The following is a 6,009-nucleotide window of genomic DNA, read 5'->3' as shown; positions in this document are numbered from 1 at the left end:
ATCTGTAATTATTACTTTCTGTCAAACCATTTAAAACCAGATGATCTGCAGGACGCAACTTTATACGACCGCAGAGGTCGAACCCTGAACAGTTGGGGCAAGTATGGACACAACATTAAAGCTTGATACAGCTCTGAATTTGGATTGTGATTAAATAGTTGACACAGCAAAGGTTTCTGACACAGAATGAATGTGGTCTAATGAACTTCAAAAAATCATTTTTTTGCTTTTGAGCACTACACTATGCTGTTGAATATAAAGCCCCTCAAAAAAAATATTTGAAGAAAAATTCTTTTTAATTTCTGAAACCTGAAAAAAAAATTTTTACCACCAAACCCTCCCCATTTTTTTTCACCTCCCCCAATCCCTTATTCCAAAAATAATCTCTATTCAAATTTCTAATTTAGTTGGCAACAATAACTACTCATTTAAATACAGTTAACTCTCGTTGTCTCGAACTCGGTTGACTCGAAATTTCGGATGAGTCGATGTTTTCACGTGGTCCCGAACTTTATTCCATACAAAAGTATGTAATTCGACTCCTGATGAGTCGAAATTGGATGAGTCGAAATTTCGGTTGAGTCGAACTAAATTTACGGTCCCAAGGTTAACAAAAGCATTCACAATTCAATTTTTATCTCGAACTAATGCACATATGTCAAAACATGACCTCCGGGATTTAAATGGATTGAAGAGTTAATCTGACAATACACGTGTAATTAAATTTCCGGACACTGACCACTGTATTGATTTATGACATGCTATTTCCATGAGTGTTTACCTAAGATTATCTTTTATAGAATTTTGATAAATAATTAGTGATACATTGGTAATGTTAATGAAAAAGTATTTAAAATGTTTACAAAACAATTAATTTGTGATTTACACTTATGAGCTTGGGTGTGTATAAAATGAGGATTATGGATTCCGATGATGATCACCTAAAAACTACTCAAACGGCATCTTTAATCTTGTTATATTTTCTTTTGAAAAGAAAGAGTGAGATAAAACAAAATGAATAGAAATCAAAATATCCGAGAATACACAATTTTGTCAACTATAACCGACCTGAATAACGAAATTATCGATTGGAAATTACTCTCTTGGAAAAGCCATAGGATTTTTTTTTTTCATTAAACAATGGAATAAGTAAAATTAATGTCATTATAATAATAAAAGACTGTGACATACAAATACATCGATCTGATATTAGAATATCGATCCCCTTGCCATATTCACCCGGATTTATTTTAGCTTTACCAAGCTAAGCAAGAGTTGTGTCCCTTAGATTGTCGAACTTCCGGTGTTCGTTTGAGTCGAACTACGTGTATCTCGAAATATTTCTCTGGTCCGGCTGACTTCGACATAACGAGAGTCGACTGTACATCATAAAGTATTAAAATCATGAAAATATAAAATAACTTACAGTCATGGCTTAAATTAATATTAATTAACAGTAACTTCTAAAAATAAATTTACAGCTACACATCTGAAGACAATTATCACTTCCCTTAACATAATTTTCAAGCAGAGTAAGGGAGGTAATCAAGTAATCAAACATATATATAACTGTATTCTTTAAATTTTAATTGGAATTGGATTACCTCCCTTACACTGCTTTTAAATTGTCTAAATTGTCCTTTAACCAGAAAAACCCTTGTTCCCCCCTAATTCCTTAATGATTTGATCCATTACCCCGTAAAACCATCCCTTTGTAGTATTGAAACTTGTGGTATAATTTCAGAGAGATTTATACACTTATACACACGTTATTGACTGAAAACTACAAAAATGCTTATTTGGACCCCTTTTTTGGCCCCTCGGTTATTGAACCCCCTTTGGAGCAAGAACCCCAAAACTCAATTCTAGCCTTTCCTTTGAAGTAAGAAACCTTGTAGTATAATTTCAGAGAGATCCATACACTTAAACACAAGTTATTGTCTGTAAACTTGAAAAATGCTTCTTTTTGGCCCTTTTTGGCCCCTTATTCCTAAATGTTCAGGGATATTAAACCCAAACTAATACCAAGCCTTCTATTCATTATATGGAACCTTGTGGTACAATGTAAGAGAGATCCATACAGTTAAACATAATTTATTGTCCCGAAACTTCAAAAATGCTTGTTTTTGGTGCCTTTTTTGCCCTTAATTCCTAGACTGTTTGCCCTATAACCCTTAAAATAAATCCCAACCTTCTACTTAATAGTATGAACATTGTGGTACAATTTCAGAGTAATTAAAATACTGATACACAACTTATTGTCCTGAAACTATATAAATGTATGTGTTCGGCCCCTTTGGGCCCCTAATTCCTAAACCGATGGTACCATAACCCCCAAAATCATTCCCAACCTTCCTTTTGTGGTTATAAACATTGTGTTAAAATTTTATTGATTTCTATTACCGGTAATTTGTACTAAAGTTAGTATCTGGAAACCATCCGTCTTCGGACTACGCTGACAACGACGTGATACCAATATACAACCACAAAAATTTTTCCGTCGTATAAAAATGATTGCTTCCCAGGCTAATTCAAATCAAATATTTTAAGAAGAAACAAAAAGAAATGCTACTATGTTATGATTGTATGATACTAAACCCCTAACGGGAAGAATTGTGCCTGATATTCATATGATGAAGACATAATCTTTCAATCAGTTTAATTGAAGTCTAGAGCTGGCATGTCAGTTAACTGCTAGTAGTCTGTTGTTATCTATGTATTTTTGTCATTTTGTTTATTTTCTTTGGTTACATCTTCTGACATCAGACTCGGACTTCTCTTGAACTGAATTTTAATGTGCATATTATTATGCGTTTACTTTTCTACATTGGCTAGAGGTATAGGGGGAGGGTTGAGATCTCATAAACATGTTTAACCCCGCCGCATTTTTGGCCTTTGTTAGTCTTGTATTATTTTTAATTTTAGTTTCTTGTGTACAATTTGGAGTGTAGTATGGCGTTCATTATCACTGAACTAGTATATATATTTGTTTAGGGGCCAGCTGAAGAATGCCTCCGGGTGTGGGAATTTCTCGCTGCATTGAAGACCTGTTGGTGACCTTCTGCTGTTGTCTGTTCTAAGGTCTTGTTGTTGTCTTGTTAACACATTCCCCATTTCCATTCTCAATTTTACTATATAAAATATCATTTATTAATCAAATGTAGATTCAGAAATTATTGCTTGTATTTATGAATGTGATTTTTGAAGGATGGACAAAATATGTGATTAATTAATGCAATTTCAAGAAGATCTGCCTGCAGATGTATAAATCAGATATCTGAATAAGAGCTCTTTTTATTGCAGTACTCACTATTACGTTGCATTATTCGCAATATTAAAAACCTCACAATAGTTTCTGAATTTACTGTAATCATATGCAAATACTGTGAATTCATTTTTTTCTTGGGTACCAATTTTCGTAGGTTGAGAGAAAATAATTTGTTTTCTTGGATATTTGATTTCGTTGTTTTGCCAGAGTCTGCATAAAAGCTTATAAAAAATTTGTACTGCATCAAACATTGAAATTGGTGGTTCATCTATACAGATAACAATAATAGTATCCAAAGAATAAAAATTAATCCACAGTTAAGTAGAGCCCAATAAAGATAATAAAACCACATTATTTTTAAAGGAATTTTCAAAGAATGTACCACAAAATTTCCTTTAAATATAATAGTATATATGAAGTTCATGCAACTATATATCATGTTAAATGAAATACTTACTGTAGTTTTCTTAGCTTTTTCTTTATTCTTCTTTTCATGAGAATCATTCTTGCAAACTGGTCAAAGAAAAATGATAATAAAAAGAGAGAACAACGATAGAAAGAAAATCTTTGAAAATCAGGAAGAAACTTTTTTTGTGTGTCAAGCTTACAAGTTATTGGAAAAGTCAAACTAACAAGCAATTTTTTTTTCACAATGTTTGTCATACCTTTATATAATATTTCAATCTTCTATTTAAATAATATCCTAATTAAGTTTTTTCAATTGGATAGCTTGTCTGTTGATGCTAAACATCTGTTTGATTGTCGTCTGTAAACATCTTTGACTACCGTATTGTTTGATTTCAGCGTTCCAGATGAAGATAAATCCACAAAAAATGCCACTTAGGACACCCAGATTTACAAAGTTTAAAAAAATTACACTCAAGTGAACCAATGCCTGGTATATCTTCTGTCAGTAGATTCAATAAAATGGATACCTTGGGCATGCAGGGTTGTTACAATAAAACATAAAATGTAGAAGGTCCTATAACAACAACACTATAAAGAATGCTCCAGTAATTTAAAATTATGTTTCGGTGGCTAAGGCCAATGTTTTTTATTTTGTCATCATGTGTTAGCAGTCTTGCACTGTGCAGAATAATTTTAACAAACATTTTAACAACAAAACATTGTATTTTTGTTTTATTTTATTTTATTTTAAAAGTTTACTTCCATATATACTTACTTTCGCTTTCACTATCTCTTTCAATTGCCATTTATAATGTTACTCATCATAGCAACATTGTGACGTTTTAATTTTCTAAACCCCTTTTTGTACATCAGCATGATTTTCTGTATTGTTTTATACCCTGATGATGGTGACCATGTCAATCTCAATCAGGTGCTCTGCAGGGCGCAGCTTTATACGACCCCAGTGGTCGAACCCTGAACAGATGGGGCAAATTTGTTCACAATATTCAAGCTTGATACTACCTGAATTTGGATTGTGATAAAAAAATTGACATAATATAGGTTTTTGTCACAAAATAAATATCCATGGCCAAAGATCTAACAAATCTATTGCACAATACTGTGCAATTGAAGATTTCTTCTTGAAACTTTTCAAAATTCGAAATTTGAAAAAATTTGAAAAAAAGGAATCCCTTAAAAAAATGGTAAACAAAAAATCCCCCCCACCCAACTTATTGAAACCCCCCTTGGAGCAATAACCCTTAAACTCAATCCCATGCTTTCCTTTGTAGTATTGAACCTTATAGTACAATTTCAGAGAGATCCATACACTTAAACACAAGTTATTGTCATGATTGTTTGGAAACTAGAAACATGCTTCTTTTTGGCCCTTTTTTGGCCCCTAATTCCTACATATTTTGGGCAATTACCCCAAAACTTAATCCAAGCCTCCCCTTTGTTCTATGGTACATTGTGGTACAATTTCAGAGAGATCCATACAATTACACACAAGTTATTGGCTGAAAACTAGAAAAATGCTTGTTTTGGCCCCTTTTTTGGCCCTTAATTCCTAAACTTTGGCCCAATAACCCCTAAAATGAATCCAAACCTTCTACTTGTGGTTTTTAAAACATTGTGGTATAATTTCAGAGCAATTGAAATACTTGTACACAAGCTATTATCCTGAATCTAGAAAAATGTTTGTTTTTTGGCCCCTTTTGGGCCCCGAATTCCTAAACGTTTGGGACCATCATCCCCAAAATCGATCCCAACCTACCTTTTGTGGTATTGTACCTTTTGAAAAAATTTCATAAAGATCTATCAACTTAAACTAAAGTTATTATCCGGAAACCAATGTGTCTTCGGACGACGCAGACGACGACATCATACCATTATACGATCCCAAAATTTTTTTGGGGTAGTATAAAAATTACTGGAGCATTCCTTAAAGTGCTGTTGTTATGAGCTGGACCTTCTGCATTCATAAATTTATCATTGAATTATTTATTTCATTTACAGTTTGAGATTTAAAATCTTCGCAAGCGAATATCATGCAAAGTATCCCAACTTTTGTAATGCATTGCCATATATTTCTGCATATATTTACAGAAGATAACAATTATCTTGTACCTCACAGGAACCAGAAAAGTCCTCCAATCCTATAAATTCTGGACATTTACTTATATTGATTTTCTACTTGTAAACATTTCATTTCATAATTTAGTTATTCATACAATAGTGATAACTATTAGGGTCTTTATTTTTTTGTTATACTTTAGTCAGTCCTTTCTTTCTGTATAATGTACAACTTGTAACTATGATATCCATAAGTT

Source organism: Mytilus galloprovincialis, chromosome 1, assembly GCF_965363235.1.
Source record: "Mytilus galloprovincialis chromosome 1, xbMytGall1.hap1.1, whole genome shotgun sequence".
NCBI lineage: Eukaryota > Metazoa > Mollusca > Bivalvia > Mytilida > Mytilidae > Mytilus > Mytilus galloprovincialis.
The sequence above is the reverse complement of the archived record's forward strand: the minus strand, read 5'-3'. Positions refer to the sequence as shown.